Genomic DNA, 26,584 nt, shown 5'->3' on the forward strand with positions numbered 1-26,584 from the left:
ACTGGAAGATTGGTTATCTATCTAAAAGAGCAGTTTATGCCTTTCTTAATCATCACATGCATCAAGCTATTAGGAAAGAGAATGAATGAGTGCATTGAGTGGCAATCTCACTATTGTCTCAAAGAGGAGCTGCCATTCAAGCTGACGTTGCTACATTTGAACTCCTACCTCACTTTCTGCCCTTCATCTAATATAATGTTCTCCTCCAAGTCTGCTCTATATACTCAGTCCTCTTCAAAGATCACTAGAAATTTTACCTTTTCCATAACGTCTAAGTGTGATGCTCTGGCTAGGTAATCTTCTTGCCTAGCGCATAAGAGTAAGCAGTCGTTTTGATTCTCTTTGTATACTGACTTTGTTAAAAGTGTTTTAAAATGTATAATTAAATATATCTTAGTTATATTTTATTAAATATATGTTAATAAAATTAAAAAATTCTTAAAACAAAATATTAAAAATATTTTTAAAAGATAAACAGGATAATGATTTCTTTATAATGTACTTCTTTAAAGTACATGGTTTCCCATATTTTTTCCTGCATCGAGATGAAAAGAGCTTCTAAAAGCATCAAAAGCTAAATAAATGTCACTGTGGTTGTAATCTATGCTGATACTTAGGGAACAAGACGGACTCTTGGGGTTCCTTTAAGACATTTGTGTCTATGGGCCAATTGATTAATTATGTTGTCATGGAACAATCAGCTATTCAAGTCATTATGGTTTGGTGATTTAGCACGTGACTTCTGAAGACTTATTGCCTGGAATTGAAATCTGCTTCCTTCACTTTACAGGCAACTGGTCTTAAGCAAGTAAACCAACAGCTCTGTCTAGCCTTCCTCATCTTCAAAATGAGAACAATAACAAGGTCTGCCTCATTGGATTATTATAAATTAAGTTAATATAAATGTTTATATTATATATATTGTTATATTGACACAAGTGAAGTGCTCAGAACAGTGTCTGGCACAAAGTAAGAACTCAATAAACAAGTTGTTGTTATTCTCTTGGAACTAGTTCAACTTCACTCACCTCAGATCAGCACTTTCACTTCCCATCTACCTCATCTTACTGCTAGATTTCTCTTCTGATTTACCCATGCCAACACCTCACCCTGACTCATAGTACTGCAGAAACTCCTTAGTACCACAGAAACTCCTTAGTACCACAGAAACTTCTTAAAGACCACATCCTTTACTTCTTTGCGTTTCCCACATGACTTAGCATTATATTCAGCGTAGAGTGGGTGGAAACAAAGTATTTACTGGACAAATTGCCCTGGTTGTCCCCCAACAATAAATTGTCAGTCAGGCATACCTCCCTCTCTGGTGCCTTGGTGAGATGACCCAGTGACACCTTGAGAATTATTAAAGAGATGTTATAAGCAACATGACTCTAATTAAGCCATTAAATCTTATAGGGTGTGATCTGTAATAATATTCATTACTTTGTTCTCAGTGAATTATTGGGCAAAAGGACAAAGGCCAAGAACACATGTGAAGCTATATGCCAGCTAATAGACTCTGATATTCAGATTATGAACTACGATGGTCAAACTGTTCTTTTGGAAAGAATAACTACATTATTAATAAGAGGTAAGCTGAAGAGGAATCAAATTACAAATTTCACTGACATGTAGCCAAGAATCCAGTCTACCAAAATATTTACTTTCTACATTACCTACCTACTTGCATGAGCTGAGAAAATAGCAAAAAGTAAACATGTGGATAATTCAATCAATGCTGAAAAAAATGAATTAAAAGTGTTGCTCAGCAAAAGTCATGTCACTTTACCACTCTCCAGTTGGTTTCTTTTTTTTTTTCCTCATCTATATAGAAACAGAGGAAAGGTCAACTACTACATGATATATAGGGTTTTCCTTCCAGCTTAAGCTTTCCATGATTCCAACCTTGACCAGGCAACCAGAAACAGACTATGCATTATCCTTTTCAACTGCTTATGCTGACATGGTCCCTGGCCATAGGAAAATAAAGTAAGACCTAGGGAAGTGAAAATGAGTCTTGCAGGAGAAGAACCCTAAGCCACTCATTTAGTACAGATCTAGTAATAACACTTCCAAAAACAAAAACAAAAGAGGAATCCTCTTACTAGTTAACCTTATCTCTCTAAGGTTCTAAGCCAGGCATCTTTAGTGGTGTTGACAAATAAATATGAGAAGTACATGGTGTATATTTTTTTAATTTAAAAATGATATTTTTGAAAGTTTCTATCCAAATCAATGTTTTATAAATCCAATCAGTTGAAATGTGTTAGAAAAGTTTGCTATTTAAAGCAACTCTATAATGATTCTTTCTATGTAACGCATGATTGACAGCTCATATATATGATTGAAATATTCACTTCTTTCATTAAGCAGAGTGCATCTCTACCAGAAAAAGTAGTTCCATAATGCCAGGGTTTCTTATCAGGTTTATTCTTGCCTTTGTTTTGTGAGGATTAAGCAAGTTAACATACATAAAGCCCTTCAGAGAGAGCCCAACGGGAGTAAGCATTCAAGAAATGTCAGCTATTGTTATTCTTGGTGCTTTTTTTTTATGGTAGTATGTCCATAAATTCCCAATTATTCCCTAGTGAGGTGGGTTGGAGAAATCTCTTTCTTATTTACTCCTTTTCTTTGAACCTCCCCTCACTACCAAATTCTCCCTGAAGCAAGTAAAAGCTCTAACTGGAAAAACAGGATTCAAGCAAATTCTTCAGAGGATTTCACAATCACATTTAGCTCAAGTAATGCATAATTCATCATACTGAGTTCATATTTTGGCTAAGACAGAAATGCAGCTATTAGCCTTAGTGATATTAACTTAAGGTGTAAAATCACACTTTTATTTCTATGTAGCCTTTTATTGTCAGGTCTAATTGCTTATTTATTTGTTTATCTGCCTTATCACCTATAAAATTGTTTTATGTTTATGTTTTTTTTTTTAATTTCACAAGTGTTTTTGAATTCTGAAAATTTTACAGCTTAACCCTATCCACCAATTCTACCAATTTTTCTTTTTTAGCATGCTACCAATCCTGATATAAAGTACAAAAAGAGGCAGTATAGAATTAAAAGATGGGTTTGGGAATCAAAATTTAGTCCTTTCATTAATCATGAGGCCTTAGGCACATTACTTATTTTCTTCCAGCTTCAATTTCCTCATTTCTAATATAGAGACAATAATAGTTCAGAGTTCATGGAGTTATTGTAGGGAATTAAATAGTTTAAAATAAATGTCAAGGACCTTGTACATGGTAAATTCTCAGTGCTTGTAATTCTATAAAAACTGTTGAGCTGGGCAGAATCTCAGAGGTCTTTAGAGTACCCTTTAACAGAAAATTATTAGCCTCAGCAACTATTCTTTTAATAAAAGAATAAATGAAAATATGATACATACACTGTTCTTTAAATACAGATATTTACTTGGCTCTTGTCCATTGATACTCAGTTAATCTAAGTGCACACAAACACACACATTTAGGTAGCTATGTATTTATATGTGCATTTATGTAGACACCATGTATATTATTGGTCTGTAACTTCCTCTGAACACATTTAAGCATACATTAATGAGTCTCTTCTGAACTCAGAATTGGCCCAGAATGTCCTCATTAAAACTCAGATTTTCTATGATCTAATGTTTCCTACAGCTTTTTATTTATCAGTGTATATTCTTGATCCATTATCTGTTTGGTTTTTAGCACTTAGTATTTAAATCTGGACCCTCACCCCCATCGAAACTTTGGAAAGACCTTCCCCTTCCCATAATCATCTCCAATCCACCAGTTTCCAAATACATTAAACATGTTTCAAGGTCACTTCCAAGCCCTGCAGTGTTTGTTGGACAGCACCAAAACCTCTCTTGCTAAAAGTATATGAAAATCACCCAAGAATAGGAGAGCATCCAATTTACTGCCATATTGATAAACATTGGTTTTTACCAATGGTACAGGGTTGAGTAACCTACTGATATTTAGCAAATAATAATATCTTGTCCTTTATAATAAAGATGATGCTACTGACAGATCTTCACAACATAGATGTTTTAAATTATTTTTCTAGTATAGTAACGGATTATATAAACTATACATATTCTCCTTTTTAAATAAATTCTGCCCTGCCTACTTCCCATGCCCTGCCATCTCCACTCCATTCCTTTCATGACCAAATACACTTATGACAGGGGTAACTTGGGTAACTGGGGTTAAGAGAATAACACATATTCTCCAATAGATAAAACTTAACTGGCCCATATTGAGCTCATGATCCTGCCTTTGTTAGGAGCTTATACTCATTAATGAAGCTAACTGGCCTACACTTAATTGATATTAGGTTATTGAATAAATTGAATTAGCACTAGTATGAATTATAACAGGTAAGTTGGGTCTTAAAACTATTTATATGTCATGTCTATTTTTAAAATTCCTTTGTTTTCTACCTATTGTTATAGAGTTTCCTTTATCTACTTTGCTTATGTTTTTATTCTTTCTTACGAGAATTTTTTTAGTGATTATATTTATAATTTAATATTAAGTACTAAAGCTCTATTTCTTGATTCTTTTCAACATTAGGCAGTATTTATGCTAGGTAATATTTCCAGCTATGAAATATGACAACATTTTCTTCCACCTCTCCTTTCTTATCCTGTCAGATATTTATGTGCCATATTTTAATTTTATATTGTCAAGGTTTTTAACATTTACATTCAATTTGTTATTGTAATCCCACTGTTGTTCAAGCTAAGGCTCATATTTAAATTGAGCCTACCTTTTCTGACAATTCTTACAGAGAATTTTATAATCAAGGGAGTTTCTTTCTTTTTCTTTTGTAATCCAGGAAGGTTCATGAGTCCTTGCATGCTTATCATTCTGTGGCATTTATACAAAACCAACATCTTGGCTAGGTATAGAATTGTTCCAACATGTGTGTGTGTGTGTGTGTGTGTGTATTTTATCTCAGAACTCCGTGATGACAATGAGAAAACTCTGAGACTAGATCACGCTTTAAGTTAAACTGCTCTTTCTGTTTCTATGTCTACAGGGTTGATCTCCCACCCCTACACCCTGGAAATTTTTGTTTTCCTTTATTTGTGGAGATTTTTTTCTGTTTTATCTTTGAATATGTTTCCATTTCTAAATGTTCTGTACCTCAGATATACTATTTGATACTTTGATCTCCTCTAGCTTCCATATCTATCAGCTCTCTAATTATATTTTCCTTTGTGACATCCTCAAGCCTAAATATGTCACTGACATGATATTTTTCTGTTTTGAAATGCTATTAGTACTATACATTCTATTTTTTTGCTGCTGTTTTACATGTAGTTTCTATTTATGCAATAGTGTATTTTTTCCTTAACCTTCTTCCTGAGCTTTGTCAGTACCCCTTCTATCTCCTAATATTGTCTTGCTATCTCTTTTAATTACTTTTATCTCAATTTTTTTTCAAAATATTTCCTTGTCTCTCTAATTCCTTGAGGGTATAAAGAGTATTTGGCTAGGGACTTCCCTGGTGGCGCAGTGGTTGAGAATCTGCCTGCCAATGCAGGGGACACGGGTTCGGGCCCTGGTCCGGGAGGATCCCACGTGCCGCGGAGCGGCTGGGCCCGTGCGCCGCGGCTGCTGAGCCTGCGCTCTGGAGCCTGTGAGCCACAACTACTGAGCCCATGCGCTACAACTACTGAAGCCCGCGCGCCTGGAGCCCGTGCTCCGCAATGAGAGAGGCCGCCGCAGTGAGAGGCCTGCGCATCACGATGAGGAGTGGCCCCCGCTCACTGCAACTGGAGAAAGCCCACACGCAGCAACGAAGACCCAACACTGCCAAAAATAGATAAATAATAAAATAAATAAATTAAAAAAAAAAAAAAAAGAGTATTTGGCTAGAATTTTCTTCTATTTCCTAGGAAGTTTATGTTTTTCTAAAATGTACCTTCATCTGCCCTTTAATATAAATTAGGTATCTTTCATCTTTTTGTTTTTGTAGCATTTGTGCCAAGTTTCTATTTTGATCCCTTCTGCTTATCATTCAGAACAGTATGGGAATGGGCAGTTGTTTGACCTGCATTAACTGGCTTGTCATTTCTGCACTTTTTTTCACCAGATCTGCTCTGTCCTCTGTCGTGGGGAGATCTTTCTGCAGCAGATCACTCAGATAAGTCTATGTGACTTGCAGGGAAGCACCTCATCACAAAGGCTTTTTATCTGATGATTTAGCGTTTCTCTCTGGTCAGCAGTACATGCCCAGCAATCATGTTCATTTTTCTCATGATCCTTCACACCCTTACTCCTTATTGTTCCAACTAAAAAAAAAAATTACATGGATCTATCAGGACCCTTACTTACTTTGAGAGGAATCTATACTCTGCTTAAGGCTCAGAGAGATGAATACTGGCTTTCAATATGTTCCTTCTATTTGATCCAAGTATCAAATAGTATAGTATCCTACTATACTTGATGGATGATTACAATTCATAGACTGTAATTGGGAATTTTAGTCATTTCCAAGTTTTAATACAAGTAAGACATTATATTTCCAAATTTAAGTTTTTGTGTTCATTAGGTTTCTGGCAAGGGGTAGCGGTAGGAATTAGAATGAACATGTCTTTACTCCAGCATATTTTGCAGGAAATCCTCTTTCCCTTTTAAACAGTTTGACAGCAGTCTGTTTTAGGGAATTTATTCTCACACATGTCAATCACAAAGCTTTTACTGAATTTAATTCAAAAAATAAGAATAGTATAAGCTACATTGATGTTTACTATCTATATTATATATCTATATTCCTGGTTGTGAGGATGGTCTAAATGTTTCCAACACTTAAAATATTAACTTCTTTTGGTATAAAAGTAATGCTGAAATTTTAGAAACATACATATATTGTAAAAAAGAGAATTTAAACCACCTATAATTTCACTACCCTATAACCAGTATATTTAATTCATTATAAGATGGACATTTTCTCACATTGTAACTTTTCTGAAATGGCATTTGCCTTACAATTGGTGGCATATTATAATTTCATTAGCAGTTTATTTTATATCTTACTGGTATATGAAATAATGCTGAATAATATTGCTGATGCTATCTTAGATTTGATGAAATTTATTTTCTTCCAGTTATATGTATTATTTCAAATCAAAATTGGGATCATATTTATGTAATTTTGTGGCCAACTTTAAATGAAATGAAACAATTTGAGCTCCTTGTAGGATCAAATAAAGCAGTACCACAGTATCATAATCCTTTAAAAATATTACATAATTTCATAAATGGGTGATCTAAACACCTACATAATTTAAAATAAAGAGAAGAATGGCATCTGTTTAAAAATCCAAAGGTCACTTAACTTCTCTAAGTCTCAGTTTTACTTATCTATAAAATGAACCTACTAATAATACCTACCACCTAGAGAAGCCCGTGCTTCTTCAATGAAGTGTTTACTTCAATGGGGCACATGTTAAATACTCAATAAATGTGAATCATCTGCATTTGTGTTACTAGTATCATTAGTGATAATCCTTCAGGGAATGGCACCTTTGCACTTAGCCTCAATAGAATGATTCCATTCTATTAACTTGACTTGCTTACTTCATGCCAGATACTAACTGGGCACTGGAAATACAAAGACAACCCCAACTCTTATACAGGACCCTCTATGGACCAGTTTACTTTCAGAATCTCATTCATTTCTTTCGGTTAAATAGATCAATCTCCTCTGAGCGTTCACTGCTCTCCACTGACCCCAGGCCAAATCTCTTTCATGTACATTACATTCACATATAATACTTGCCATTCTCCTCACACACCCTTTGTGCCCTATTTCTGCAACTCTCTTACAATTCCTTCTTCATCTGTAGTGCTCTTCCCCTTTCCTATCTCCAGAGGCCCAAATCTCTCCTAACCCAAAGCATATTTAGAATTAAGGAAGAGCTTCCTTATCATTTGATTTCTGTTCAAATGAAAAAAAGAGGAACAAGAACTAGAAAACAAACTAGTTCACCCAAGGTATTGCGCAATTCCATTCGCATGCAACTCTGCTTGCATCCTCCCTGAATCCAGCCACTCTGACGTCATTGCTACTTCTTCCATACTCCCTAGAGCATTATTTGCAATATTTCTTATCATATTCTGCATCATAGTATTTGTGTGCATGTCCTTTTTGGCCTAGATTGTGAGGTCCTTGAGGGTAGAAATGGTATGTTATTCATCCTTGTCCCTATAGCATCTGGCACACAGCACATGCTTAAATAAGTGGCTTTTGAATTGAATTACTTCAGTCACCTGACTCATAAGACCATTATCAGGGTTACTTATCCCTTGAAGTAAATCACTCCATCCACTTATTTGAAAAAACAATTAACAAACATCTGACGTTTTCATATATATGTGTGTGTGTGTAAATATATATATGTGTGTGTGTGTGTGTGTGTGTGTGTGTGTGTATGAATCATATGTTTTCTAAGACTTTCAACAAAAATAGCCATCTCTTTGTGCTCTTTTCCAGGTCTCATCCTCAGAGGCAAACCCTTGCAACTCCTTTAGCTGTTCTTCTCTTCTTCATGCTTCCAAAGCATGTATACAGGGCTCTTGCCTATCTCTCCCATGTTATTAAGTGGAAGATGAGCACTGATCTTTTTACGTCTTCCCTTTCCCCCACACACATTTTGCCCCTCTCCAAAATTCCAATATAGTTCCCCTTAATTTCTCCTCGGGCTCTCTACCCTCTTGTTCCAATCTGGACTGTCATTCTTGACAGTTTCACAGCAGCCATCCTGGGGAATCTCACTTGATCACTATGTTGACTATTCCTTTTAGTCCTCTCCTGTGTTGGTTTCCATGTTTCCAGGATCTCAACTATTTGTATTTTTGGTTTGTTCTTTACCTTGGTGCATCATCTCTTCAGAAGTTTTCCAAGAAACTCCTTATAAAAAATAATACTTACTTTGGGGAGGAAAGTGATTACAAGTTTGACTTAGAATAGAATCTTAGGTCAGATATGACTATCCCTTAGAAATTTGAAGGCATCACCTGCCTTAAGAGGTTCTGATAGATTATGTGAGAGGTGAAAGATTGCTTGCCTGTGGATTGTAAGACATGAAGTCAGGTAAGATAACTGGAGAGATAACACTATAGGGGAGTGGTGAGGGGACAGGGCTGAACTAAAAGCCAGGCAGATTTTCCAAAGCATCATTGATTCAAAGATGAAAGAACATGGCAGGAAAGCCCACTGAGAGCAAAGGGATTGGAAGTAGAGACTGTTACATGGAGCCAGAAAAAATGTCCTGGGGCAAAAAAAAAATACAAACTATTTCCAGCCACTTTCGACTTGGTGCCAGCAGCAGGCTGAGAGGGAACCTCTTCAGGGGCTGACCAAAATCTTGACACCTGGACCCTCTCCCACCCCAGTTTCATTTTCTTAGATGAGATTAGCTCAGCTCTCATGAATTCATATATGACCCTGAAACATAAAATGCAATCACACCAGGGAGCAAAGCTACTCATGTTTCCTTACAGTTGAGGCTCTTTCCAGTCCAGCAACTAAGGCCAAGAACAAGATGGCTCAAGTGCCGATTCAAATCATCCTGCTGAAGAGGGCCCTTTAGTTCTATATCATTAGGCAGCTGCTGACTCTGAAATGGGAAGGTTAGGGATGTTAGCCAGGCCAGCAGGAACCTCACTGGCTACTGAGAAGCCTGAACAGCAACCAAATGCAGAATTCTATCAGGATACAAAATTCCATTTGAATCAATACCAATAAATGATGCACATGGATACCTATCTTCCATTATGTACTTGCCCTGTGCCGCTAGAAATCTCTTCAGCCTTGGTATTAATGCACTACTTGGTCTTTTGTGGTAGTTGTGAACCTTCAGGATCATTCCCTAAATGGTGCCTTAATGTGCCTTTTCTGTTCACGGTGCAACAAAGTTTTCTACTCATAGATACCAGATAATATTAACAGGTGGAGCCCATCACCGATTGCTTCTAAGTAAAGTATGTTTAGATCTCTTGCCTCTTCAAAAACAGATGGGGTACATATCTGCTCCAAGAAAGGAAAATTCTTGTCACATGCAAATCCCTCACTTAAAGCTTTTTGCTTAGAAATAATACCTATCTGAGCTTTGGCTATTTATGATGCTAAAGAAGCACTGGAGAAAGAAATCTCAAATAAGGTAAAGGAAAATCTGGAGGAGGGTTATAAAAGGGATGAGAACACTCTCCTGCCACCCAACTCCCCCATTGCTGAAAAGCTTACAGGGTTTTCCTACAGGCCTTGATTCACAAAGTGTGGTCCACTTGACAGCATTATCAGATCACCAGGGATCTTAATAGAACTTCAGGATCTTAAGCCCCATCCCTCCTCAAACAATATCTTCATGTTTAATAAGATCCCTAGGTGATTTGTATAAATATTAAAACTTGAGAAGCACTGCATTGCATCATAAGAGGAGGCATAGGTTGTCAATAAGTTTCATTACTGGTGTTGCTTTTGATCATTGGGATGAGGTTGTATCTGCTAGGTTTTTCCACTATAAAGTTATTTATTTTCCCTTTGCAATTAATAAGCATTTTATACTGAGTTACTTTGAAACTACACAAACATCCTATTTCTCTTCATATTTTTCCCCTTAACTTTAACATCCATTGATGATACTTGACTGCAACAATTATTACTATGGTATTAACCAAATGGTGACTTTTAAACTTTTATTCTTGAACAGTTTTAGAATACACATATACCCCACACCTAGTTTCCCTATTACTAACAGCTTACAGTAATATATTTGTTGTAATTAATGAGTCAATATTGATCCATTGTTATCAACTAAAGTGCATAGTTTATTCATATTTTCTCAGTTCTACTTATCATCCTTTCTTATTCCAGAATCCCATCCAGGATGCCAGATTACGTTTAGTTACCATGTCTTCTTAGGCTCCCCTTGCTTTGACAGTTTCTCAGACATTTATTTCCACTATGACTTCCTAATTGATTAATTGGAATTCAACTTAAAGAACTGTCCTTTCTCCACCACTTATTTAATTGTTTATGTTTGTATGGGCTCATGGATATTTATTTTAGTTTACATATTTTAAGCCATTGTCATTATTATCTTTCTTTACACAAACTGTCTCAAATGTGTTTGGAATTCCTTCAGGTTGACTCCTTGAGATGAAACCATCCGTTTTTGAGCACTTTTTACTTTCTGGCATCATAAAATGTTTCAGGCTCATCATGTACTTTCCTGACCCGAGCCCTAAGTCAGACATTGCTCTGAGGAGTATGGATCCTCTAATTGGTGAGTGGTGTTAGAAACCAAGATCTGGGGGGTAGGTGTTCTTTTTGCTACTGGGGTGTCATTACTTCTAGGCTCTCTCAGTGGCAGAGGCAGAAAATATATGAATGTATTCCAAACCATACATACATATATACCTATATCTATTTCTATGTAGATTAAAAATCTTGAGTTTATACTCAAATATAACTGAGTTTATAATCAGATATCTCTGATTCCACTCCAATAGCACAGGGTTCTCTTTAGCCTTCCGTTTTTACTTATTTGCAAGTTCTTTCTCTGGCAAAAAAACTTGGATTTCATTATCATATCATTGTATTCACTTACTTATTCAATCCTAGAATACAAATAAAGAAGTTGCAGAATTGCTAATCCATATCTCTGTAAACAACAAATTTACTAACTAAAGCACAAGAATTGTATGTAGTTCTTTTTAATCTTCAGCCTTACAGTATCCAGTTGAAATAGTGCTTTCCAAGGTTACTTAGCTTTTTTCTTCCCCACCCTCTTTATTGTGGTTATGCGGTTCATTTGTAATGCAGTTAGATTCACTTATCATTGCTTATATTCATTCTTGAGTTCTAGGGTATGGGAGTGTTTTGACTATTGAAGATTCCCACCTTCAACAAATTGCTAAAATTAGAGCAGGTAATATTCCTGCATTCCTTGATATTGTAGAGTATTTGACAGGGAGTGAGGAATATTTAAACCTCTTTGATCAGCATATGATTATTAATATTTTTAAATTCCTATCTCAATACAATCCAAAGAAGCAAGTATGATCTAGTCCAGAAAAGAAAGGCATTCCTAATTTAGGCTTCCTCTAAAACAATGGTGTGCCTTCTCTCAGTAATTTAATGGAATTTGTAATCTGAATTTGTTCATCCAAATAAAACTTGGGGATGAAGAGAGGAGGAAGTGACAAGTTGATAAGCCATCAATGAGAAACCATATTAGACACGTTGAAATAAGACTGCAGAGTCAAAAGGAGTGTTAGAAAGTTCACAAGGCACTTATTCTCGATGGCAGCCAAGGCACAAATAAGTAAAAAATTAATAATTTATAAGAGTAAAATATACATCCTTTGGTCTGGATATCTAAAAGTCACTGTAACAGGCTGCAATTTTTTAGTGGACTCAAGGCAGAGTTTCAGGGTCCTAAGCCCTATCAAAATATTAATAGAGAGTTATCTCCCTTTCCCCTCAAAGGAGGTTGAAAACGTTCCTTAATTTGGGGCCCAAAAGATAATGAGCCAAGCCTGAATATTACCCTTTTGAGTCTTTTCCAAGTTCTCTTTGGATAAGAGGCACTCTGGGGAGTGCCTCTTTTCTGTGTTCTTTCCTACTTGTCTCTAAATTCCAATAAATCTCTCCCCTACAGGTAAAAATTATGGTACATGATCTCTCTCACGTTCCTTACCCCAGTGTACTCAATGGTTAATACCATTCCAAAATTTTAGTGGCTTAACACAAGATATTTTTTATCTCACTCACATAGTCCTCAATGGTTGTGTAGCTCCATTAGGTGGCTTTTCTTTGAGTGATGACTCAGGTGCTTTCCATCTCATGCATCACCTCTCTGTCCTTGGAGACCTCTCTACTCAGGGACTAAAGGGGAAAAGCGAACGGAATGTTACAGAAGAGGGATTCATGGACCAGATCCAGAAGTGGTACACATCACTTCTGCCCATATTCCACTGACAGAACCCAGTCACACAGGAATGCGCAACTGCAGAGAGGATGGGAAACAAGTGCAGCTGAGTGCCCATAGGAGAGGAACAATGGTTTGATGAACAGCCAGACTGTTTCTATTGTAGGTAGTAAACGCCCATCTAGTAGATTGCTATTTTTGCTTAAACTCATTTGATTTACTATTTTATCACTTACAACCAAAGGTACAGACTAAGACTGGTCTTAGGTATAGTAATATAAGTTTGGACAAGGATAAGCCCTAAATTCCCCAGGTGATCACTCAGGTAATTGCAGTATAGATTTCATTACTCATTTTTGTTGTAAAAAAAATAAGAAAAAAGACTCAGAATATGAAGTAAGACATGGGGCTTCCCTGGTGGCGCAGTGGTTGAGAATCTGCCTGCCAATGCAGGGGACACGGGTTCGAGCCCTGGTCTGGGAGGATCCCACATGCTGTGGAACAGCTGGGCCCGTGAGCCACAACTACTGAGCCTGCGTGTCTGGAGCTTGTGCTCTGCAACAAGAGAGGCCGCGATAGTGAGAGGCCCGCACACCGTGATGAAGAGTGGCCCCCACTTGCTGCAAGTAGAGAAAGCCCTTGCACAGAAATGAAGACCCAACACAGCCATAAATAAATTTTAAAAAAATGAAATAAAAATAAAGTAAGACATGAAAGAGGTGGTAAACATACTTTTAAAAAGGTCATAATGTCCAGCAGAATGTTAAGGAACTGTCATTTTGTTAAGAGTTAAACTTTTTCTCTAAGCACTGGCACGCAGTGCTGTCTTATGGAGTGACTGATTTCTTTAACACTTTCTAGCAAGGTCTAAACTTAGGCATTCAGAGACTTTATAAACTCTTCCAAGTTATCCTCCAGAAGTATCCTCATAGACCAATGGTTCTTAGATTTGGCCATGCAACAACAAAAAATGGATATCCAGGTCAAACCCCAGAAATCATCAATCACTGATCTAGATTAGGGCCTATATATCTGTATTTATTTAATGTCACAGGTGATTCTGGTTCACAGCTAATTTGGAGAACCACTGCCACAGGGTGTAGAAATAGAAGTGACTCAGTAACATCTGTATATTTCCCATAGTTTCCCAAGTTAAATTTGAAATTTAAATCATTACAATATTGGTTTATAAGAACCATATAGAAGATACCCCAAAATATCTATAAAGATAATTTCCATAAGATAGATGGTAGGCACTATTAATTTAGAGATGTCCCTGGCTGTCCTGGGCTGTGCAGGCTTTGTGGGACAAGCTTATTTGACCTGGAGGCTGGTAAGTATGCAGAATTTGATGTGAAAAGGGCAGGAGAGATCATTCCAGACAGATGGAAGCAGCAAGAACAAAGTCACGGTTGGGAAAGCACCAGGCAGAATCAAGAGATAATAAGCAGGCCCAGTGTGGCTGGAGCAGAAACAATGAAGGAAAAATAAAAAGGCAGCATAACTGAATGTTAAACTGTGCCCTGTGAGCTCAAAGTGCTATGGAAATTCCAAAAAGAGAGTCATTTGGTTAGAACAGCCAAGAAGACTTCATGAAGAAAGTAGAACTTGAGCTGGGTCATGAAGGACAAGTAGGATTCTGCTAACAGACAGAAAAGGGAGAAAAATTATTTTTATTTTGATGTTTCTGTAACCCAGCAGACAAAATGAAGTACTACATGACTGACTATCTTATTCTTCATGTAGATGTACTAGGGTCTTATGTATACAGTTTAACACTACTGTAAATGTTTATTAGTTGTTTATCTGTTTAAATGTCTGTATATCACATAGGGCTTGAGTCCGTTTTTAGGAAATTAATGTCAATATTTTTAAAACTAATATTAGGAAAAAACACAAATAAAAACAGGAATTAAAGAAAGGGAGGGGGCTTCCCTGGTGGCGCAGTGGTTGAGAATCTGCCTGCCAATGCAGGGGACACGGGTTCGAGCCCTGGTCTGGGAAGATCCCACATGCCGCGGAGCGACTAAGCCCGTGAACCACAACTACTGAGCCTGCGCATCTGGAGCCTGTGCTCCGCAACAAGAGAGGCCGCGATAGTGAGAGGCCCGCGCACCGCGATGAAGAGTGGACCCCGCTTGCCGCAACTGGAGAAAGCCCTCGCACAGAAACGAAGACCCAACACAGCCATAAATAAATAAATAAATAAATAATTTAAAAAAAAAAAAAAAAAAAGAAAGGGAGGGATTGAACACAAATATGTAAGCACATAATCAAATATATATGCTATATGCATATGTAAGCAAATATATATCATATAGATCATATTTTGGCATATATATATATATATATATATATATATATATATATATATATATATATATATATACACATATCTATATGTCAGCCAAAATTTTCTCAGAACTTCCTGGAAATTAAAGCAAAAACAGAGACATGATCCATTACACAATTCTCAATATCCATGAAAATATCCAAAAGTTATACTAATATTTCATGGGAAGGAAAATTTAGCCTCCACCCAGCAGTAGAGGAAATAAATCAACTACATTTTAAATATTGAACAACGTTCAATGAAGTTTTATATGTGGTCTTTAGTGGAGCCACAGAAGATAAGCAAATCTCAGAAGCTGCCCAGTGGGTAGAACCATTACAGCCTCCCTGGTGAACTTCATGACACATGCATTGCTCACCCACGAAGAGCCAAAGCAAACTTGATTGTCATAAGATTTTCCTTACTGCAGGCCCTAAAACTCTGGAGAAACCAGGATCATCAGAAAGGAATGTTTCTGATGTGTCTATACAAAGTTGGTTCAGCTGCTTTGATTTAATTAACAACCAGTCAATTCAATCAATTAACTATTTGATTCCTTGGAAAACATTCCATCAAAATTCAGTAATATGTAAATGAAAGAGCCCACTAATATAGATTTCTATCTACTCAGATGGATAGGTACACTATGTGAACCATGCAAAGACATAGCTTTTTTTTCTTTTTTTAAGTACAGTTCTGAGTATTCCTGGGAAGTGGCTAATTATCTGATGATAATGACTTGTGTATGCATAATGTTTTCAGAACTTATTCACAAGTATAACCATCTTGTGAGGCTGTGTTTTTACCTATGAAACAGGAGGTTCAATAACATGACCAAAGTCTAACATCTAGTTATTAATAGGAGGAAGTATGGTGTTATACGAAGAACTGTGGAGTCATGGTAAACAAGGCTTTGCTGTCCAAATCTTGCAGTTAGTTGGGTGGTTTGAGACCATCTTCCCAGTTCCAAATTCTTGACTCTACACTTCAACTTTGACCTCCAACTTTGACTTCTCCAGGTTTGGTGTTCATTTTCATTCTCCTTTGAAATTTGGTACTTGGCTCTATTCTTACTCTTTTTGACTGAGACAAGTCCCCTGGTCTCAGCATCTTTTGGTCCTGAGTGAGAACCCTTGTCTGGCTCCAGCAATAAAGAACAAAGTCCTTAGGTTGGCCCTTGGCTGGACCAGCTCCAACTATCCCCAAGGCATCTTTACACAACACAGGCAACTCCCACAGGCAGTAAGGACTAAAACAGGACGGATAGCAAATGGTATGGAAGGCTTAGACAGCAGAGGATTAAGCTCCATATATGTAATATACATTGATACATACCCAAACCAACACAGGCCCCCAACTCTGGGGTAACAATGTGTTTAGATGGGTTTCAACTGAGATTCTATGAGTATAATGTATCATCAGCAAGTATAAATACAAAATCTTGTCCACTTCTGTTTACTTTCTCAAATTATTAACAAACAAATTATTTTCCGCCAGAGGGAGGTACATATTTAAAATTATGTTATCAATTGCACTGTATAGATAGAACCATGTGGAATTCAGTCTCTTATTCCAGGACTGCAGTCCTATCTCCACCCCCAACCTTCATCCATTGACAAGATCAGATTTAGGGTATCTTTAATTCAAGTGCTATCAATGAATAAATAGACTGAGTGACACTGGATGGTAGCAGAGACAATTAAAACAAAGTTACTTGGTGTCCTATTTATCTGTCATATTGGCTGATTTATAAGCTTCCCACAAGAAGTAATTTAATGGCTCTTTAATAGAAGAAGGCTTGAGAAAATACCAGCAGATGGTATTGTGGGTAATGACCCAGGCTATAATGATTTAAGTAATGACTTGTCTTATCTATTTACATGTACTCAAAAGGCTGAACTTGCATATATGCACACACATGCGCACACACTGTCTTCTGACGGACTAGGCTGCCTAAAAGCCTTTTAGTAGAGAGAATGTAAACAAAATTACATAATTAAAATATATAAGACTCAAGAAAGGAGCAAAACTGGAGAAAACAACAACAACAATAATAACTGATGCTGCAGATGATACAATCCAAACAAAAACTTAGTACTTCCATTCTAACTTGCCATGGCTTTCCATTAAAAGATAGATGGCATCTTCCTAGAGTACATGCCTTTTAACCACTCCCAGCAAGTTTCAAAGAGATCCTGAGTTATCTACTGCCAAAAAAGGATGAATAGAAATGGCTTATTTCTTCCAAATAGCCCTTTGGCATCCATACACAACAGAGCCAACTCTCACAAACAGTGAGGACTAGCACAGGACCCATACCAAATGGCATCTCTTCTACTGATTAATTTCTCGTGGTCCCTATTGTCTCAATTACAGATCCTGCAGCTACAGCCATATCCAAAGTAGCTCCCCCTGAACTTATAGGAGTAAAAGTATATTTGGAAACTTTCCTTAGAGAAAATAACCAGGGCAAGTGCAGTGGCATCCTATCTACTGTTTCATTTTAAGAATTGGTAATATAGGAGGGCCAGAAGCTTGGCTGTAAGCCAGGGGGTCAGTCAGGAGCAGGAGGCTGGGACATAAGAGGAAAGTCTACAGTGACTGGCTCCCTTGGCCGTTCTGGACAATGGGGTCCAAGAACGTCAAGGACCTGTTCTCTCTTATGCCTTGGCCAGAGCTGATAGAGTTTGGAGCACTGTTTATGACTGGTCTCTATGGGTAGAAATGGCAGCACATTATTTCAGGGAAGTTGAGCTTGCCCTTGACCCCTGTTCCTGGTGCTGCAGACAGTACTACTCGCCTCTGGCCATGATGAGACGATCCGTGAGGTCATTTCTGGGCAAGGTTTCCATGGAACAGAGACAGAGTCCACTGGGGCTAATACGTGAGAGAAATTTCAGGGCCCTGTTTCCTAAGAGACCTGGAAAAGACATTATTAGGTACTGAGAAGAATAGTCTGTGGGCTTTTAAAATCAAATTAAAAAGGGAAGGCAAAATGAGAGTTTTCCCAGGAAAACTTGACTTGGACATACTTTCTGCGGGTGGAGTAGCAGACACCATCCCTGACCTTGCTGACCAGTTTTGGATGAAATTAGGAAGCAAACAAAGCTAGTCATCGGGCCCCTGCTGAGCACCCTCAGCCTCTACACTCCCCTGGTCTCCCCTGTGACTCATTCTAGGTTTGCCCTCCCTGCGGGCATCCCAACCTGCAAAATTAACAAGCTGGTTTCTAAGCTGTCCAGTATAGTAGCAGCGAGCCACATGTGTCTCTAGAGCATTTGAAATGTAGTTAGCCTGAATTGAAGTATGCTATAAAGTATAAAACACAAAACAGATTTCAAATATTTAATACAGAAAAAGAATGTAGAATATCACCCTGGTGTTTTTGTATTGATTACATGTTGAAATGAAAATGTTTTGGATATATTAGGTTAAATAAAATATATTAATAAAATAAAACTGTTTCCCTTTGCTCTTTTTTAAAATGTGGTTATTATAAATTTTAAGGTTACATTTGTGGCTTTCATTTGTGGCTTACGTTTTATTTCTTTTGAAGCACACTGTTCTCTATCCTCAGGGCTTTTATTTCTAATATGATAAATTTACTCTTGACAATGACAAGGGTGAGCTTTCTCAAATAACATGTTTGATTTTAACAGGAGGTAGTAGAGACAGGTATGTGAGGGAACAGTTAATTACCTTGTCCTGGAATGTGCTTGCATCTTCTTTATCCTGGCAAACTCTTATTCATCCATCAGCATCTAGATCACATGTCTCCGCCACCAGGAAGCTTCCCCTAACTCTCCCAGGCAGAGATACCCTTCTGTACTGTCTCAGCACTCCATGCAAATCTCTACCAGAGCGCTCTAAATCGCTACAATGTACCTTAATTTAAATGTCTTCCCTTCTAAGCTGTGAACTCCTTCAAAGTAAGGACGGAGTTTTATTAGTTTTAATAGTGATAATAATTCTGTAAGAGTCATACTAAAAGTGTTTCCTGATACCTTAATTTATTCACTTATAAATTTATTCATTCATCCTGAAATCAAGCCTTCTGAGCCATTCAACCAGCAGCAGGGGTCTGCCCACATCCCTTGTCCTTCAGATAGCCCATAATTATGGACCTTGTAGTGAGTCTTCCCCTCATGAATTGCCATCCTAGCTACTTGCAATGAATTCACTTAGAAATAACTATCTCAGTGATGCTTGAACACAGAGTTTTCACCATGTCCCTCGACTGCCTACGTAAGTGTCCTGGGTTTATCTCCTTGTACATGTTATACGTAATCCAATCCAGGCCAGTTTTATGCCCCGATCTTGCACTGTTCCCTACTCTCTTTCTTTCTAGTGCTGTTGTTCTCAGTGTTCTATTGTAAACTATCTTGTTACCTCACCCCTGTGAATAGTCTCCTGCTTCCAAATGCAATGTTTATTATGTTGCTTGGGTGTTGACTCTCCTCAAAGCCAGTGGAATATGGGATTCATTAGGAAGATGATGGAACTATGCTCCAAAGATTTAATGATTTAGCAAGGATTCTAGCCTTTCCTCTTTTCTGACAACTGCCAATCTGAGGGCTGGCAAAGTCACCTTTCTAACACATCCAAACCAGGCTGCCAGTTTGGCCCTGCCTGTGGCTTTGTTAGTCCTCGTCACATAGAGAGATGTCCTGTGTGTAGTAAAAGGAGTCAGGACTTTGCTTAACTGGTTGGAAGTGTTTCCCACCTGCATAAACACCCCATGGAATATCCAGGAATAGGCCTTGCTCCTGCAGCCAGCTGCCCTCTTTCTAATGGTTGCGGTGTGAGCCCCCTATACCACTTGGCTTTTGAAAAAGCACGCCAGGCTTTGTAAAGGGCGGCCTCAAAAGAGAAGGCAGCCTCACAGTTCTTGTGAAAGAGACAGAGTCAAAATTCTATTTTTAATTATCATTGAGATAGTGACAACAAACAAGATTGCCAAGTGATGGTAATCATTTGTTAGTGAAAACAAATCAAAGGCCATTTTGAAAGTGTTAAACTTTGGGTCTTGAGAAGGTCGTGACAAGACATTTAAAGGAAAGAGGAAATCTAACGGATGCATATCTCTTCATGTTTAAATATGAGATTACACAATTGTGGACATTTAGTTCTCAGCTTCCTTGCCTAGTTTCTACTTTTCAGGTCCATTGGGATAGTTTAGAGATAAAAATTTGGTCTGCCTGGAATGCTCCCAGCCCTCCCACTTTGCCTGAATAACATCTACCGCTGCTTCCCTTCTCAGCTTGGACGCCACTCCTACTGCAAAGTCTTTTCTGATCTCCCAGGATGGAGAGAGAAGTTCACCACTGTGTACCCAGTGCTTAGCACCGTGTACAATCCAGGTAGGTACCCAAGAAATGTTTGTTTGTTGAGTGAAGAAATGAACGCTAGCAGGGTGTAGGTAAAAAACAAATGCAGACTTACAGGTCAAGTTCTACCTCTGCCATTTATCAAAGAAATTAACTTTTCTGAGATTTGTGTGCTCATCAGTAAAAAATACAGATATAATAGTATCTACTTCATAGAGCTTTCTGAGAACAAGTAAGCCTATGTGGTAAAAGCAGTTTGTAAAATGAAATGCCTTATAAAATTTGAAGCTATAACTCCCTTTTTCCTTTTACCTACATATTTGCTGTGAGGGTTTTATGCAACATTTTGGAATGTGAGCCAAAATTATTTGGCTTGCAGGTTGGAGAGAGCCTGTCAACCATATTCTCCGCTAAGTGTAATTCCACAGTGGACTGCATATAATCCATGGCTGATATGCAGAGACTCTCTTCTGAGCAATCCAGGCAGTACAGCCCAGGGGTCCCTAGAAATCAGAGCAATGGAAGAGGAGGCACTGGATGAAAGAGATGGTTTCATGCCTTTCATAACCTGTGACTGTCCACAGTGAGGATCAACTGAGTTTTGAGACCAGAGGTCAGTGAGATAGCTCTGGCATACTGTTCACATGTCCAACATTATAATAGCTTTGCCAAATGACTGGGTTGAGAATGAAGCTAAATTTATTATCTTGCCTTCCCTGGGAGCAGTTTCTTGCAAAATCAGGAACATTCTTTGAGTAATGTATGACCAGTAGGGTAAAAGAAATGTATACAGAAACTTTGCTCACTGACCTCTTAATTCAGTATAGCATCTAGAATAAACTAAGAAGGGGGGACTAACTTCTCATGCCCCAGCAAACTTATATGAGAGATAAATGGTCAATATGACCAAATCCAGTAGAGCCAACCATTGAATCTTAAGAATAAAGGGTTAAGTTCTCCCAGGTATAGTTGACATAACAGTCTTTGTGATATTTGTTACAAGGAATAGACACCTAGCTAGCTTATACAAAAGCTTATACACAAGAAGTTTTACAGGCAGCTGAGAGAAGAGAAAGAGCAGGGCCACACAAGTATAATAACTGGAACTGGGAAGTCCAGGAGTGGGGCACCTCCTTTGTTTCTCTTGGGCAGCATGGGCATCTGCCTTTTGGCCTCTCTCTGTCTCCTCTTTATCTTGATTGGCCTCCTTTGGTTGCATATGGTCCAACATAACATCTTAGGAAATCCACCATCACTAATTTTTAACACCTAGGAACATTGGCTCAGGTGCCTCTCCTTTGATCCTATCAGGTATGACCATTAAATTCAGGGCTACATGATAAAAGAAGGCAGTAGGGCTCAGTGTAAAGGCAGAGTTTTAAAAAAGGGGATGAAGACAGAGATGCAAATCATTTAAGTGGCTAAATCTACCCTTCAAGAGCAGTTTGGGGCTTATGAATGGTGCCAAGGATGCATGGATTAAGGAGGAAAATGTGGGAAATGGTCTTCTTTATTTAAGAACCAGACCAATAAAGCATAAAACCAGGGTAGACCAAAGTGTGATACATCTCCTCCCTTTTCTTGTGTTTCCCCTCAACAGGAAATGGTGATTTCAGCCTTCTGTGAGTCATAAAGGGAAAAGAAAACTCTTCAAGGGGGCGTCTAATTGTGGTTTAGAAAAAAAATGCCTTATAAAAAATCTGTGCCTGATTTTCCCCTTACCAGCCAGTACACTCAGCATATTAGCACCAGTAACCAAAATATTAATATATTCCTAGATTGTAAATGTCTTTCAGTTGCCTTGTGCTTGCCTTGTGACAGTTAGATTGTGTAAGTCACTGCAAAAGTACAAATGAAGAACCCATACCATGGCCCACTCGCCTTCTTTTCCACATCTGCCTCCATCTTTCACCACAAAGAGCTTTAGCCACATGGAGTGAACACCCACCTCAATCCATATTCCTCCTCCAAAACAATTATCCCTTGGCTACTTTGGGGTCAAGAGAAAAAGAACAACAGTGTAGTTCACTCTTGGGAGGACAGACTGGGGAAGAGAACTGAGTAAGCGCTGAGAACTGCCTTCAGCATCTCAGGTTCCCAGAGCAGTACAGAAGTGAGGAGAGGTCTAGTGTAGGGAGCGCACCCTATTTGAGAGGTTGACCCTATAAAGTGCTGAGCCAAGGTCAGAGACCTTAGTTGCCATGGTCCAAGAGCAGTGCTGGCTGGCCAAGAATGTCAGAAATCACTTAGGCATTCTTTGACCCAGGTGAAGTCTTTGACATTGAGTCTAGAATTATGCCTCTAAACTCAAAGCAGGGAAGGAAGCAGGAGCTTCTATGGGTCATTAGCCACAGGGAGCTGAGAGTGTCTGGATTTCTGCTCATGTGCTGTCAAGGAAGGGAAGGATCGTTCAATGAGACCATCACAGCTTCAAAAGAGTATTTTAGGTGGAGTGCAGCCATTATTCCATAAAATCCCAAAGATGTGATGTCTCTTCAACAACAGAGATTTAACATATTTGAAATCAAATTCAACACTCTTTTTCCTCTTCCTTCTTCCCTTCACTATCCTATCCCTGCTAAGAGCAGCATTGTTCTCCCAATAACTTTGACTCTGTATCTCTTCAGTTTCTCTCTTTCCTGAACTCTCTAACAATGAATGTTGTCATCAAGTCCCCTTGACCTTCCTCTCTGTTAGATCAAATGTCTCTCCTCTTTCCTATCCCTGCTTCAGAGATGTAGTTCTGGCCCTTATTATTTCCTGTCTAGACCATAACAATAAATTCCGGTCATTTTTCCACTTGAATCCAATCTAAACAATAACAAGACTTCTGTCTTAATCTTCTCAAAATACAAATCTGTTCACATTAATTCCCTTCTTAAAAAGCTTCAGTGGCTCCCCATTGGCCAAGAACTTTTCCAAACCCCTTAACCTGGTATCCAAGTCCTCCAAACACAGCTCCAGCCAAACTCTTGACAGCATTTGTTTGCTTTTTTGTTACTATAAAAATAATCCCAGGTAATTGTAGAAAATCTATGCAAAAAATATGAAAAATGATATAAATTTGAATCCTAATTTCACCATTCAAATGTATTTTGGTCTATCTATAGATGTCTTTATCTACAAAAGTGAAAACATTTTTTCGTTTTCATTTGATAGAATACCAGTAGCATTTTTTTATACTTGAAAATAATTTTTAATTGTTAAAATACCATATGCTGCACTGGCTTAAAAATAGAAATTCTTATGTATCATCTGTAGCAGCTTGCATACTACCTTTCACAAAGCAGATGATCAATATATACTAGATGCATTAAAATTATATCAAATTAATCTTAAATGAGGTGCTTAGATCTTGTATTCTGAGTAGGGATTTAAAATGATAATTTATGATATAGATATTGGGTCAAAGAGAGGAAACAGTGACAGATTGCATAAAGGGTATGAAGGTGCAGTAATCATTTCTAGTATTTTCAAGGTTTACAGGCTAAAAACTAGGAATAATGTTGACTTGTTAAAATAACAAAGTAGCAATGTTTGATGGGAGAAGCAGTTTGTCTAATAAGATAACTTCCACCTTGAACACCCTGAGCTTTAACAGCTGATAAAATACTCAAGTTGCTACTTCATATTTAAAAATGCCTAAAGGAAATAGAAAGCAGATGAGAGTTTAGGTCTGAAGATATAGATTTGGGATTCACTGTCATTAGCAAAGAACTGATGATAAAAGTAATTAGAATGGATAACATTCCATAGAAATGAATAGCATCAAGTTCTGCTTTCAGCAATAGGATCAGCTACATATTCCAGAAAAACCTTCTACTATAAACCCTGAGAAATTCTGGATAAAGTAAAACAAACAGACTTTAAGGCATAGATGAGCAACAGAAAAGTAAGAGAAATTCACCGGTTTAAAAAAAGAAGCCTAAAAGCCTGAAACTGAGTGTAAGCAAGTGTTAAAGTCACAGATTGCCTATCGGCATCTCCTGACAGCAGAAATCTAGATGGCCAAGACCAAGAAAGGTGAGAAAGACCTCAGTCTGGGTCACAGTAATAAGTCAAATCTGAGACTCCTACAGAAAGTTGGGTTACTTGAAGGGATATTCACTCAATAAAAATGTGAGCCAGAAAAAGATTCATCCACTGGGAAAGAGAGCAACAGAGGAACCAGTTTGCCTTAGGTCTCGGTAGAAAGGAAAAATGAGTCTCCATTGGAAATTCATAATGACAAGCCTGCCCTCACATGGGGTAGGGACTTGAACACATGTTACCTTTGTATTCTAGTAAACTGCAAGCAAACAATTTTTAAGGGCTTCTAGGTTATTAGTGGCCCAGGACACCTGACAGAAGGAAACACAAATCCTGTCTAGAGAAACAATTCCCTTAACCTATATTCCTCAGAAATGCCATAAATTAATATCAGCAAAAAGGAAGAATATAAAGTAAAATTATCAAAAACACAAGTAAACAATGCATTAACAACAAGTCAGAGAAAAACAGCCCATGGTCTTCAAATGTTGGAATAATCAGGTACAAATTATCTTAAAATATGCTTTAAAAGTTTTGAGGGTAAAGAGAGAATTAAAAATAAGAATATAGAACGTGGTACTTTCAAGAAATACCAAGGAACATTTGGAAAAGGACTCAAAAGAACTTTCATACATTAGTAACATGAATTTTGAACTTCAAAACTCAGTGGATTGTTTAAACAACAGATTAGACACAACTGTAGAGAGAATTGAAGAACTCATAAGACAGATCTGAAAAATTCAAAAAAAAGAAAAAAATGCAGCACCTTTGAAAGTTGAAAAAAGTATAAAAGCCTTGGAGAATAGAATAAGAACACACATATACCTATTTGGAATTAACAGAGGAAAAAATAAAGAAATGAAAGAGAATTGATATTCAAAGAATTGATGGCTTTGAATTTTTTTGACTCCCTGAAAGACATGCATCTTCAATTCAGGAAGCACAATAATACTAATAAGAGTAAATACCAGGAAATTTCCATTTTAGTACATGATAGTAAAATTTCAAAACACTATCGTCAAAGAGAAAATCTACAGTGTAGCCAGAGGAAGGGAAAAGTGCATAAAAATTGGTAACAGACTGTTCACAGATTCTCAGCAGCAATACTGGAAACACCAGTAGAATAATATCTCCAAAAGGTTATGTATAATTATATCCCTGCCTGAAGAACAAGAGTGAAAAAGGATATTTTTAACTACAAAGAAAATAAAGATAAAAAGTCTACTACAAATGCACCTTCACTAAAAGAAGTTTTAAAGAATGAACTTTAGGAGAAAAGAACCTCATTTCATGAGGTAGACCTGATAGTCAAGAAGGATTGGCAAGCAAATGAATCGGTAAATATGCAAGTAAATATAAATATCTGTGTATGAAATGATAGTAATTTGAAAAAATAGAACTAAAATATTGCACCAAAATAACATTTCAGAATATGTGAGACATTTATTGAGAAAATTACAAAATTTCATTGAAAAACAGTAAAGAATACCTAAACCAATGGAAAGATAGATCATGTTCATGTATAGAAAGATGCAATACCACATAAATGTCAATTATCCCAAAAAATAATTATAAATGCAACAAACTTTTTTTAAAATTATTTATTTATTTATTTATTTATTTATTTTTGGCTGTGTTGGGTCTTCGTTTTCTGTGCGAGGGCTTCCTCTAGTTGTGGCGAGCGGGGGCCACTCTTCATTGCAGTGTCGCGGCCTCTCTTGCGGCGGAGCACAAGCTCCAGTCGCGCAGGCTCAGTAGCTGTGGCTCACGGGCCTAGTTGCTCCGCAGCATGTGGGACCTTCCCAGACCAGGGCTCGAACCCGTGTCCCCTGCATTGGCAGGCAGACTCTCAACCACTGCGCCACCAGGGAAGCCCAAATGCAACAAACTTTTAATTGAAGTGCTAAAAATGTTCTTTCTTGGAACTTGGAAAATTGATTCTAAAATTTATATCAA

This window comes from Balaenoptera musculus, chromosome 2 (assembly GCF_009873245.2).
Source record: "Balaenoptera musculus isolate JJ_BM4_2016_0621 chromosome 2, mBalMus1.pri.v3, whole genome shotgun sequence".
NCBI lineage: Eukaryota > Metazoa > Chordata > Mammalia > Artiodactyla > Balaenopteridae > Balaenoptera > Balaenoptera musculus.